This window comes from Heteronotia binoei, chromosome 21 (assembly GCF_032191835.1).
Source record: "Heteronotia binoei isolate CCM8104 ecotype False Entrance Well chromosome 21, APGP_CSIRO_Hbin_v1, whole genome shotgun sequence".
In the NCBI taxonomy this organism is placed as follows: domain Eukaryota; kingdom Metazoa; phylum Chordata; class Lepidosauria; order Squamata; family Gekkonidae; genus Heteronotia; species Heteronotia binoei.
Window position 1 is genome coordinate 80,729,839 of NC_083243.1, and position 12,118 is coordinate 80,741,956.

Below are 12,118 nucleotides of genomic sequence, written 5' to 3' on the forward strand. Positions count from 1 at the left end.
TTGATGTGTACCCACAATTACATGCATGATATATTTACTTGATTGTGATGGATACTGACTCTTGTTAAAGGATTAAATTATTGTTCAAAAGTTCTCTCCCCTCCTTGGCCTTGTTTAACCACACTGAACCTTACTTCTGTATCTTCCAGACTGAACTATTGCGATAGGTTCTGTTGAGTAATTTAGAACCTACTGTTAGTGCAGAATGGAGCAATTTATGTCTTAGTTCATGTGGGGCACTATGCATATATAAGTGATTTTATAACAATGCCCTGTCTTCTTCTTTGTTTCTGGGCTTAATTTAAGGGACTGATTTTGATCTCTAATGCCCTTCATGACCTGTTGCCTAAATATTGAAGGACTTCCTCTCGCAATATCTCTCCCCCCCCCCTTTTGATTTGCACAGTACCTTTTTGTTAAAGGTCACCTCCTTTACTGGCAGGTTCACCTGGCCTTGGTAAGAGGTACATGCCAATCTCAGTAATGGCCCCCATCATTTGGTATAGAATACCAGATAAGTTACAGAGGGCACCTTTTCTGGCAAGATTTAAGAAGCTTTGTGAAGCCACCTTGTCCCTGTAAACCTTTAGGAGTTAATCTCTCAATGATCTCTGGGCTTCAGGGGATTATGAGGTTGATTTAGCATAGGATTCAATTGGATCCTGTGTTAGGAGCAAATCTGTATGTCGGGGTGGCCAAACTGTGGCTTTGGAGCCACATGTGGCTCTTTATTGTGTGACTCTCAAAGCCCCCACCACCCTGTCAGTTGGCTTGGGGAAGGCATTTGTCTCTTTAAATCACTTCTCCAAGCCAAGCCAGCTGGTGGCCTGGAGAATGCATTTAAAGTTATGGTTGCTTTCTTTCCACCTCTCTCTTCCTCCTCCTTCCCTATTTAGCTGTCTCCCTCCTTGCTCTTAAACATCTGATTTCATGTCTTGTGGCTCAAACATTTGAGGTTTAATTTATGTGGCTCTTATGTTAAGCAAGTTTGGCCATCCCTGCTCCATATAATTATGCAGTGGTTGGGCCTGTATTTCTTTTTTTTTTGAGGAGGAGGAGGGAAGCTGCTTCAAAGGAGTGGGATATAATTCTTTTAAGGAATTTTATTTGTACCGCATTATTTAACACAGATGATGATTATGCCCATTGTCAATATTGCTGTGCAGCTGGGTGTTGTGTAAGATACTCTCTAAGAAACTATCAAAAATCTGAAGCAGTTTATGGTTTTCTGAAAGGGTTAATTAGAGTTACCATATGTCCTCATTTTTTTTATGTCTGCCTTCTTTTGGGATCTTTAAAAAAATGATAAAAATGTCTGTGTTGGAAGGTTAGGAATATTCCTTGTTAGTTGCAATTATCACAGTTTAAAATTAAACGACCTGAGTTCAATCCCTGGTGGAAGCTGGATTTTCAAGTAGCCAGCTCAAGGTTGACTCAGTCTTCCATCCTTCCGAGGTTGGTAATATGAGTACCCAGCTTGCTGGGGGAAAAGCGTAGATGACTGGGGAAGGCAATGGCAAACCACCCTGTAAAAAGTCTGCCATGAAAATGTGAAAGCAACGTCACCCCAGAGTCAGAAACGACTGGTGCTTGCACAGGGGACCTTTCCTTTCCTTTTCTAATTGCAACTAACAAGGAATATTTCTAACCTTCCAACCCAGACATAATAGGGATATTTAAAATGAGATTTGTCATAATGATCACTTGTTTGAAGTAGTAAGTTGTGTGGGACACAGCTTTAGCTGGGAAGGCCCCTTGAATTATAGCTCATCTGCAAACGACAAGAAATCAGTTTCCCTGGTGAAAATTCATACTTTGGAGGGTGGATTCTGTGGCTTTGTTCCATACTTGGGTTCCTGTCCTCCTTAGGTTCCATTCCCCAATCTCCAGGAGTTTCCATACCTGGATTTGGCCAGAATGTTACCTCTGTGTCTGTTTTCCAAAAAAGTCCTTTTGCTCTTCCAGTATTGCTTTTGCATAACCTGGGAACACTTGCCTCTGCTCTCTGGCTGTTAACAGCTTCTGTTTTGTCCTAAGAAATTATTTGGAAAGCCAGCTGCAACAAACACATTTTTCAGGTTTTTGAATGCACTGAATATATATAATTTCACAAGCACAGAATATATTTGGCAAGAATTTCACAGGGATTACGCAAGTTTAACCTCACCCATTATGATAATGATAAATATGATAGGTGTTATCTTGTTCCAGATGGCAGGGTAGGTTTATACAGGGCTTTTTTTCTGGAAAAAGAAGTGCTGGAACTCTCAAGAGGGAAATGACGGAGAAACACATGGGTGTCCCTCATGAACGTTTAAACAATATTGGAGAATTTTGTTGCCACAAAGAGGTTCTGGAACATGTTCCCCCCAGGGAAAAAAATCAAAGCACCCGGGTTTATATGCATGTTCACTTAGAAGGGTTGAGAAAGTGGTGTTCCAGGGTAGAAAGTGTCTGTGTTGGTCCTTGGTTGCATACCTCTAAGTACACATTCTCTAGAAAAATACATTTGTAAAAAGAAACAAATATTTGTGTGTTATAAGAACCACATTTCCAAAGATGTGCCCTCCATTTTGCAATAGGAAAGGAGAGACCTTTTCTGAGTTCTGTCTCCATGCCACAGGGCATCTGGCACAAAAATGAATGTGAATTGAGTAACACAAGAATGGAGGTGGAGAAAGGGCTGGCAGTGGGTTATGAAATCATCTTACCTTTAGGCCATAAGTTTGAATGTAGAATGAGCTAACCAATCTATTAGCATATGAAGGAATAACTTGTAAAGTTCCACTGGGATTGGAAATAGTGTTACAAAAGAGAAACTCTATTGTAAAGAGGTGTAAATCTGGGTAAATCCTGTTCTAAGGTGGTGGATAAATCTGCTTTCACAGGCATATCTAGGTGTGCCCTGCAGCTGGTTGGCAGCGAGGCTATGTGTCAAAAGATTTGAATCTCTAGAGGGCAGCTAACAGCACTGATGAAAATAAATAACTGTGCCACCCATCCCTAAAGGCTTTTTGGAGGCCTAACAAAAATATATTCAGTTACTGTAACTAAAAACAGAAGAGTCAGTTTTAATTCCAATAAAATAACTAATTTATGGTGTTGAAAAGCACATGGTTACAGTAAAAAAAATGAGACAGCAGGAGCACCAACAACACGGGAGCAACATTGGGGGTTCAGTTCGTTTTAGGGAAGACAGTTTCATCATCAGTTTTCTGTGCCGTCCTACATGGGGACTGTGCACGAGCAGTCTTGCCATTGAAGACGTCTTTACAGCTAAAAGCCTCCAAGGGCACTGCTTGTCAGAGCCAGAAGCTTGTTCTTTTGTCCAGGAACCACATGCTCCTGTGCAGCTGCACTTCCCTACCCTCAATTCTTTTGCTGCTGAAGGAGAAGGCCATATTTTTGGAGTCTCCAGCTACAGTGGAGAGGATTTTGTCTGGATTTGTTGAAGCTGCACTGGCTTCTGAGTCTGTTCCATGGCTCAGAAGACCCTTTTCAAGAAGTGTACCCAATGCGGAGCAAAGATGACTGAACAACTTTTTTTTTGTTCTGTTTGGGTGAATGGTATAGTGTCGCCACATGTAAAGCCTGCCAATGCTTTACCCCTAAACATTGGGGGAATAGGGTGTCAAAACTTAAGGCAGCATTGACTTCTGGGATTTTGGCATCTTGAGCTTGGTGGGGTGCGTGCAGCTCACTCCTGGCGACCCCCTAAACCGGGCAGTGGGGGGGGGGTGCCACAGCTGTGGCATCTCAAGAAGATCTTGAAGGGATCTTCCGACAGAAAGGGGCTCTACAGGAGCCAGGGAAACAGCGGCAGCTGGTCCCTGTTCCTTCTGTCTGCCCTGATGCTCCACCATTGTGGTCGCCATGATGGCAGTAAGAGATGAACACCTGACTGCTTTTTTTTTTTAACAAGCTTCAACTATATCATATTTCTACCTAAATCACCAAAATGCTATCGTGCAAGTAAGTTTTTCTTTTTACCACTACCAATTAATGGATCTTCTGTTATAGTGCCAATTTGGACTGTTCAAAAAAAGGGAAAGAAGAGGATATCCTCCCCTTCCCCCCCCCGCAAAGAAGGCCTCAAAAAAATAAAGAACAAACTTAAGAACTCTTTATAACTTAAATTGGATTGAACATGAACATTTGAATGGATTTGGCTTACAGTCAATCAAGCTATAATGAGAGCATTATTTTATTTTAATATGGTGTGAACAAAAATTTGCTATATTTTCTAAGAGAAATGCTTCTGTTACCTGATTGGATTTGAAATTATTGCAACCAAACTGTAAGAGGAAAGTTTATGGCTGGAGGAGATTGAGAAAGATAGATTATCGTGGACTTTGAGTTGGTTTTTTTAACTTTGATAATCAGACTGAGTTATATTGCAGAGAAGATGGCAACTCAACCTGAAGCGCTTGATAAAAAATATACTATGATTACCATATCCTCCTTAAAGCAGGAAATCGGTCTGCTAGCAGAGTTAATACAGGACAAGATGGAAATCTTTATTTTAAAACACAGCGAAACTGAAAATCTACATGAGCAGAATGATGAAGGGATCCCGGTGATGTCTACGGAGATGAGAGAGGCAGAGAAAGATCCAGTGGGAAAGGAGTCGAAAGAAATAAAAATGGAGACAATGGAGACATTGTGCACAGTTACAAAAAGGAGGCTGAAATCAAGCTTGATAAAAGTTCGTGCAGGAGGAAATGACAGTGTGGAGATCCTATCACTTTTAATAAAATGGATATATATGCTAAAGGGAGAAAAGGCAGACTACTTTAAGAAATAAAAATGGAGACAATGGAGACATTGTGCGCAGTTACAAAAAGGAGGCTGAAATCAAGCTTGATAAAAGTTCGTGCAGGAGGAAATGACAGTGTGGAGATCCTATCACTTTTAATAAAATGGATATATATGCTAAAGGGAGAAAAGGCAGACTACTTTAAGAAGATGAAGTCTTGGAAAACTTTTTAAAAGAAGGGATTATAAACTGTTGCTCTTTCTTGTAACTGGTTAACATGGAATTAACAAAAGGGAACTGACGTGCGGCCTTGAAACAGATTGGCAATGACAAGCGTGATTTTTAGAGATGCATGATTTTGAAACGGTAAATGAGACTTTTAGAATCTGAATACTTTTTTCCAGTTTGTTATCTTTACTTATGGGTTCCATATTTTTAAAACTAATCAATTTAATAGAGAGCGGGTTATAGAGATATATGATTTTTTTCCATGGGCAAGATAAATAAATGAGAGAAAGGAGGCCGTTTTTATTTAGGGATTTTACTTTTTTCTTATAAAGTTAAATGGAGCAAGTTAATAGAGAGAGGGTTATAGAGATTGTATGATTTTTTTCTTAGGTAAAAATAACAAGCATGGGAAATGAGACTGTCACTGCTTATTAAATCTGCGTGGCTTTTTTTAGAGCAATATGAGCCTCCCAAAAGTTTAATGAAGCTAAATATTAAAAAACTTAAATCTAGACAAATAATTAATTTGGGTCAATTTACAATAAGGTAGACAACACAGGTCTTTAAACATTTTTTAAAGATCTGCTCTTGGTTATTTTTTTCTTTTTCTTTTTAGTAACAGATTTTGTTGATATTGAAACAGATAAAGTAATATCTGTTAGGTTCTATTTTGGTCCTTTGCTATTTTTATTTTTTCTCTGTTGGAAATAATTAAGGTAGTGTTAAGGATAAAGAGATTATATTCATCTTTTCTCCTTATGATTATTGTTAGTATGGTTAAAGTTAGCACTTATCACTAATATGGTTAAAATAAGCTACTGGGTTTTATTTTGTGACTGGGTTTTTTGCTTTTCTCGTGTGTGGAAGTTAGCAATGAATAGTATAGATTTACATTATAAGTAATAATTAGTAAAAATATATAGTAAAATAATAAGACTGTAGAATGTAATGGTTGGATTGGGTTAAAATTTAAGACTTGCAGGTAGAAAGACTTTAGGATCAAGTTTGAAATGTAGAAATGTAGCAGCTTTATTTACTGCTTCTCTTTTTTCCTTTGTTTTGTTTCCCCTCCAATTCCCTCCCCTTTTTTGCTTCTGTATCCTTGCACCATTCCTTCCCCTTTATACTGAAACTAAATAAGAAATTTAAAACTCTAAACAAAACAAAACTTAAGGCATCATTTTAGGAGAAGTGCCTTAAAGCCTCGGAGCCCTTGTGCAAGTCAGCCCTGGAGAAAGCTCCCAATTCCACATCTTTGGAATCAACTCATTTGGTTCCACCTCCCAGATCTGTGTCTCAGCAGATCTGATCTTGGTTATGCTCCCCTTAGGCTCATGGCATCTCTTCTGAGCCTCCAGCTAAGGAGCCTAAAGACAAGACAAAGGAAAAGTGTAAATTGGCTCCCCAGCAGAATGTATGCTATCTCCATCTCCAAGCTCTCTACCTGTTTCTATTTCTGATGGGGACTGGGATACTTGCTTACCACATGGCCAGGTTCTGTGTCGGGGCAAAAGACCATGGTTCTGTGGTCTCAGCCCCAACTGCCTGTGTGGTAGCCTTCACATCCCAACATGACATCTCTGAAATATATGGAGAAATGGGGTGACAACTTTGCAAGCCATAGAGATGCGAGTTTGTGTCATTACCTCATCAGGTTTTGTTGTATCTGCCTTCAGCAGCCTCTGAGTGCTGGCCACATTCTCCTATTCTTGCCGTGAGAGGAGAATAAACACCAATTGAATCTGATGGATCCGACACAACATTGGATATGAGCCCAGACAAAGAGGGTAGGTGAGCTGTCTCTGGCGTCATCCATGGAGGATCTCTGAATGTTTGGAGTCATATGGCTAGAAGTCATTACCTCAGAGCACAAACCCAAAGATAAGATTTCAGTTATCCCTATTCAGAGTCTCCCTGGATCATTGTTTCCCTGGTGTTGGAGGGCCTTCATGACCTCACACAGGAATTGTGGCAAAAACATGAATCTCTCCAACCTACCTCTAGAAGGGTAGAACATTTTTATAAGATTAAAAAGTCATTTAACAATTTGACAACACATTCTCTGCCATCCTACTTGATTATGGAGGACATGCAACCCAAGGGCCATCAGGCCTACCACTCTGCTATAAAGAATAAGTAAAGGAGCAAACTGGATGTCCTGGGTTGAAAATTATTTTCTTCAACAACAGTAGGTTTCAAAATGGCTATGAAACCAGTATGACTGGTTATCAGCTCTTCTTATGGGAGAGGATTCTTTTGTTCCTGGAACTCTCCTGGTAGATAAACATCCCCTTGCTAAAGCTCTACATATGGAGGCCATTAAACTTTTGAAACAGCAGATTAATGTGGGATGGCATTCTGTAGATTCAGTTATGTGGGCAATGGTGAGCTCTATCATACTTGGGCCACACATGATTAAAATGAATGGTTTTGCCTATGGAGACAAGACTTAAAAGTTGAGGACTTACCTTTTGAAGGTTTGACTCTCTTCTCCAAGGTGGACAAGATGCTTTTCCTGATAAAGAACAAGCAGACAGCTAAGCGCCTAGGAGTCTCACAATTGTCCATGTTCCAATTCAAGCAGAGGTCCTTTGTGAGACAGCCCTGGCATCTGTATCAGAGGGGCTACCACTTTTTTGGCCCCTTGAGGTCTCAGTATCTTACCCCTAAGCCATTTACCCCTCAACTGGGTTACTATAGACGTATTGACTGTTTAGTAAACTCTCCTAATTGATTGAATTTATAATAAACTTTTTTTTAGTTCAGAATAATTTTATTTCAGAAATCATATACAAGATAACAAATATAGAAAGCCAAAGTAGACAGTTTACAAATAGATTGTTACATGTTAATATAAGATATAAAATAATTGGCACTTATTAATGCCAAACCAATAAACTAGAATTAGATGCGCCCTGTACAAAAATACCACAAACAAAATAATCTAGAAAAGGCAACCACTTAAAAAGAAGGGTATTCCTGCGATCTGGTCTCATCCTACCACCCAGATTGTGAGCAATTTAATCCAAGATAAAATATTCCCAGTGTTTACTCAGCCAGACAACGAGGGAGGCAAACTTAACCTCCGATCTGTTGCTATTGCAAACTTTGCCGCAGTTCGTAGCAAGGATATGCTGCTTTTTCTACTCAGATACCTTAAAGTCCTTCCAGAGATTGAGAAGGCAAATTTGCCTTTGTAATAAACAACAGTCTGGTTGCTTGTGTTCAGCTGCCCTGAGGACCCACAGGGTTCAGGTCTTGAACACTTTGCCATGGTCTTTAGGAACCATGGCATGGTGGTCAGTGGAGGCATTGTATGGAGGCAGTAGCACTATGATGAACAGGGCTGCCAGAGCCAATCAAGGGCCATGTGGCAAGGGGGTGGAGTCCAGCATCCATTTCAGGTATGGAACAGTTATTTTCAGGCGCATGACCCACCCCCGCCCTGAGCCTGTCCTGTGGGAAGGCCTTGCTAAAAATTGAATAAAATAACTAGATGTATGGATTCCAATATACCTAGGTTGAATCAGCAACTGCTCTCTTCCAGAGAGGCAGCTTCATCCCAGAAGTCATCCTTCTGACTTAGGATAATTGCCAACCCCTGTTAAGTTAGGGAAGAGACCAGTTCAGTTTGCTAAAGCCTTAGAGGCTGTTATTTCTAACAAGTGGGTTTTGTCCATAGTTAGGGTTTGTGCATAGTCCAAGTAATATTTAGGATTATTTTGTTGACAGATTTTCAAGAATATAAATCTCTTCACTAATCATTCATGAATTTAATTTGCTGGCCATAGGCATGTCATTGTTTCTAGGATTAATATTGTTTATATAGTTGCATTTGAGGATAAATAAGAATTTTGAAACAGTTTTTATGCAGGAAATATTTTACATTAATAGGCTAATTCTACTGGTTTGCTAACTAGGTACTTGAAGAAGAGGTCCTCTGAGCCCCATCATCTTAAAAAATGACGTGTCCTGTCAACTGGCAGACCTTTCTAAACTACCTGAATGCTGTCAGGGACAACATGAAAGATTATAATACTAGCACTCAGGGGCACCCAGTAAAGTTCATGGTAAGAGTATCAGGACAGACAAAAGGAGTAACTAAGTTGTGGAATTCATTGCCAGGGATATAATGATGGCTATGAGCACTTTTTAAAATGTGTTAGACAAAGTCATGGAGGACAGGTTGATAAATGGCTACTAACCAGAGTGACTAAAGAGAACCTCATATTTAGAGGCAGCAAACCACTGGAAGCCAGTGCTTGGAGTAAATATCAGGGGAAGGCATTGGTCTCTAGGCCCTGTTACTTGTCCCCTCTCCAGGTAACTGATTGGCCACTGTTTGAAACAGGTTGCTGGATTGAATGGACTCAGGGCAATAGTGAGGATTTCTTGTTTGGTGGGGCCCACAGCAGGATTTATTGTTTGGGGGGGCTGAGGGGCCACCTAGTTTGGCGGCCCTGGGCTCTTGGCACTGTAAACTGCCTTGAGTTTCACAAGCTAACCACCCTTCGCTTGGGCAATCACAGCAGCTCTGCTTCCTAATCCCTTTCTTATGTGCCCCTCTCTGAGAGAGACAGAGACCTCTTGACTCCCCCCCCCTCTTTTGCTCTGCACTCTGGGTTAGGGAAGGGGAGAGAAAAAAGTGAAAAGATCAGCAGCGATGCTACTACTTGTTCAGAGTTGTGGTGAGCAAAGGGGACAGATTGCTGGGGCCATACAGTTGGAAGGGGTTGGAAGTGCTTGTGAATGGTTCCTCATCCTCTTGGAGAGGAGTGACAAGGATCTGTCCTGGGGCCTCTTTTGTTCAACATCTTTATCAATGATTTGGATGAAGGAATAGAGGGAATGCTTATTAAATTTGCCAGTTATACAAAATTGGGAGGGGTTGCAAATACAGTAGAAGACAGAAACAGGATACAGGATGACCTTGACAGGCTGGAAAACTGGGCTAAAATCAATAAAATGAATTTTAACACAGATAAATGTAAAGTTCTGCATTTAGGTAGGAAAAATCCAATGCATGGTTATAGGATGTGGGAGACTTGTCTTAGCAGTAGAAGTGCAAAAAGGATCTAGGGGTCTTAGTGGATCATACGCTGAACATGAGTCAACAGTGTGATGTGGTGGCTAAAAAGGCAAATGCAATTTGGGCTGTATCAACAGAAGTATAGTGTCCAGATCATGTGATGTGATGGTATCGCTTTACTCTGCTCTGGTAAGACCTCACCTGGAGTATTGTGTTCAGTTTTGGGCACCACATTTTAAGAAGGATATAGACAAGCTGGAATGGGTCCAGAGGAAGATGGTGAGGGGTCTGGAGACCAAGTCCTGTGAGGAAAGATATTTAGCCTGGAGAGGAGGCGGTTGAGAGGTGATATGATCACCATCTTCAAGTACTTGAAGGGCTGTCATTCAGAGGATGGCATGGTATTGTTTTCTGTGGCCCCGGAAGGTAGGACCAGAACCAGTGAGTTGAAATTAAATCAAAAGAGTTTCCGGCTCAACATTAGGAAGAACTTCCTGACCGTTAGAGCGATTCCTCAGTGGAACAGGCTTCCTCGAGAGGTGGTGGACTCTCCTTCCTTGGAGGTTTTTAAACAGAGGCTAGATGGCCATCTGACAACAATGAAGATCCTGTGAATTTAGGGGGAGGTGTTTGTGAGTTTCCTGCATTGTGCAGGGGGTTGGACTAGATGACCCTGGACGTCCCTTCCAACTCTATGATTCTAAGGAGGGTTTGAAAGGATGGGCCTGGCCCCCACTGTAGTTGCGGGCCTGAATGGACCACTGGTCTGTTACAGCAAGGCTCTTTCTAAAAACCTTGCAAAAGAATTAGAACTGCTGCTAGACACTGCATTTGCTGACCACCTCAACACACACATTCTTATGGGAAGCTGCCCCAAAATGATTGAAAAGGAGCATGATTGGGGGGGGGGCGGGTTGTAGTGGCACATGGCTTGGCAGTGCCACTTTCCTGCAATTCCCCCCCTCCCCCCCAGTATACTTTCATCCTCTTTTTGGTTCCAACTTCTGTAACAGAATTCTGCCTTTCGTTTATAAGGTACTGTGTTAGGTTGTTGTTGGTGGAAAGCGCCATCAAGTCATAGCCAACTTATGGTGAGTAGGGTTTTCGAGGCAGGAGATGGTTTCCCATTACCTGCCTCTGTTTAACAACTCTGAACTTTCTTGGTGGTCTCCCATCCATATACTAACCAGGGCTGACCCTGCTTAGCTTCTGAGAATTGAGCAGATTGGGCTAGCCTGGGCCATCCAGGTCAGTGGCCTTTACATCTGAGCAGAGACTTCAAGCTAATAGAAACCCTTTAGAATAGATCATCTGTAACTTTCTAAACTAAGGAGCCTGCCTTATATTTAGCAGCTGCAAGGGCATGTCCGGAGGGAGGGACAGAAGAATTGCATTTTAAACCTTGCTGTGTCTGGTACTGTGCTGAGAGTGCTTGTGAACATTTTTTTTTAAAGAAATACTTTATAACTTTTAATGCTGGTAGTGGTTCTCTGTACTGCATTAAACATCCACTGCTCCAGGCACACTGTTTTAAAAGCAGCACCAAGAGGCAGGGGAGGTGCAGTCTGTTGGCAAGTGGCTACTCTCCCCATGACCAAGGCAATAAGCTATTCCATGGGTAAGCAGATCCTGGATGGTGGGAGACAAAGGCAAGACCTCAGAACTGGGTGAGGAAGCTGAGAGTCCTGGCCCTCTCAGTGGGCAGTTCCTACAAAGGCCAGGTGCTGCCAGTGCTTGACCAGAGAGGGAGAAGAGCCCTTCATGGTGTTGGGAAGCCCAGGTGGGTGGCACATGCCAGGTGGAAACCTTGCTGGCCACTGGGACCCAGATGCCATGGTGGTCATGGTGTAATAAAACTGTTCTGGCATATGTAGAGTTGCCAATCCCCAGTTGGGGACACGGGATCCCCCAGTTTGGAGGCCCTCCCCCCACTTCAGGGCCATCAGAAGGCGGGCGGGAGGGAAATGTCTGCTGGCACTCTGTTATAACCTGTAGAGACTGATTCCCATAGGGTATAGAATCATGAGTAATGAGGGCTCTGTGGGGCTGTTTTTTGAGATAGAGGCAACAAATTTTCATGATAGCATCCAGTGCTTCTCTTCAAA

General features: G+C 41.7%; 1 protein-coding gene across 2 annotated transcripts in view; it reads left to right on the forward strand.

Annotated features, from left to right (window-relative positions):
• MAPKBP1 (mitogen-activated protein kinase binding protein 1) overlaps positions 1 to 12,118 on the forward strand; it is a 216,215-nt gene that overhangs the window by 54,161 nt on the left and 149,936 nt on the right. The window lies entirely within an intron of this gene.